Source organism: Arachis duranensis, chromosome 4 (genome assembly GCF_000817695.3).
Source record: "Arachis duranensis cultivar V14167 chromosome 4, aradu.V14167.gnm2.J7QH, whole genome shotgun sequence".
Taxonomy (NCBI): Eukaryota; Viridiplantae; Streptophyta; class Magnoliopsida; order Fabales; family Fabaceae; genus Arachis; species Arachis duranensis.
This window is the reverse complement of record NC_029775.3, coordinates 89,647,644-89,649,259: the sequence shown is the minus strand read 5'-3', so window position 1 is coordinate 89,649,259 and position 1,616 is coordinate 89,647,644. Positions and strand designations below refer to the sequence as shown.

The following is a 1,616-nucleotide window of genomic DNA, read 5'->3' as shown; positions in this document are numbered from 1 at the left end:
TAAAGGTAACCTTTCAGAAATATTAGAACAAGAGAAGGAGATGGCAGCCGAACCCAACAACAATAATGCAAGGAGAATGCTTGGTGACTTCACAAAACTAACGTCCAAATTTGATGGAAGAAGCATCTCCATTCCTGCCATTGGAGCCAATAATTTTGAGCTTAAACCTCAACTAGTTGCTTTAATGCAACAGAACTGCAAGTTTTATGGACTTTCATCTGAAGATCCTTACCAGTTCTTAACTGAGTTCTTGCAAATTTGTGAGACTGTAAAGACAAATAGAGTAGATCCTGAAGTCTACAGTCTCATGCTTTTCCCTTTTGCTGTAAGAGACAGAGCTAGAATATGGTTGAATTCACAACCTAAGGATAGCCTGGACTCTTGGGATAAGCTGGTCACGGCCTTCTTGGATAAATTCTTTCCTCCTCAAAAGCTGAGCAAGCTTAGAGTGGATGTTCAGACCTTTAAACAAAAAGATGGTGAATTCCTCTATGAAGCTTGGGAAAGATACAAGCAGTTGACCAAAAGGTGTCCATGTGACATGTTTTCAGAATGGACCATATTAGATATATTCTATTATGGTCTATCTGAGTTTTCGAAAATGTCATTGGACCATTCTGCAGGTGGATCTATTCACCTAAAGAAAACGCCTGAAAAGGCTCAAGAACTCATTGACATGGTTGCAAATAACCAATTCATGTACACTTCTGAGAGGAATTCCGTGAATAATGGGACACCTCAGAGGAAGGGAGTTCTTGAAATTGATGCTCTGAATACCATATTGGCTCAGAACAAAGTGTTGACTCAGCAAGTCAACATGATCTCTCAAAGTCTGAATGGATGACAAAATGCATCCAACAGTACTAAAGAGACAGCTTCTAAAGAAGCTTATGATCCTGAGAACCCTGCAATGGCAGAGGTTAATTACATGGGTGAACCTTATGGAAACACCTATAATTCATCATGGAGAAATCATCCAAATTTCTCATGGAAGGATCAACAAAAGCCTCAACAAGGCTTCAACAATGGTGAACGCAATAGGCTGAGCAATAGCAAGCCTTTTCCATCATCTTCTCAGCAACAGACAGAGAATTCTGAACAAAACACTTCTAATTTAGCCAATCTAGTCTCTGATCTGTCAAAAGCCACTTTCAGTTTCATGAGTGAAACAAGATACTCCATCAAAAATCTGGAGGCACAAGTGGGCCAGCTGAGTAAGAAAGTCATTGAAACTCCTCCCAGTATTCTCCCAAGCAATACAGAAGAGAATCCAAAAGGAGAGTGATGAGCGGATAATTTATACGCTTTTTGGCATTGTTTTTAGTATGTTCTAGTTAGTTTTTAGTATATTTTTATTAGTTCTTAGTTAAAATTCACTTTTCTGGACTTTACTATGAGTTTGTGTGTTTTTCTGTGATTTCAGGTATTTTCTGGCTAAAATTGAGGGACTTGAGCAAAAATCTGATTCAGAGACTAAAAAGGACTGCAGATGCTATTGAATTCTGACCTCCCTGCACTCGAAGTGGATTTTCTGGAGCTACAGAAGCCCAATTGGCGCGCTCTCAACGGCGTTGGAAAGTAGACATCCTGGGCTTTCCAGCAATATATAATAGTCC

At 39.4% G+C, this 1,616-nt stretch overlaps 1 non-coding gene across 1 annotated transcript; it reads right to left on the bottom strand.

The window, feature by feature from the left end:
- Window positions 1–439: 439 nt before the first annotated feature.
- Window positions 440–543, bottom strand: LOC127747166 (small nucleolar RNA R71). Its single transcript, XR_008008970.1, has one exon. It is a non-coding gene; the product is annotated as a small nucleolar RNA R71 (small nucleolar RNA).
- Between the last annotated feature and the right edge of the window lie 1,073 nt (window positions 544–1,616).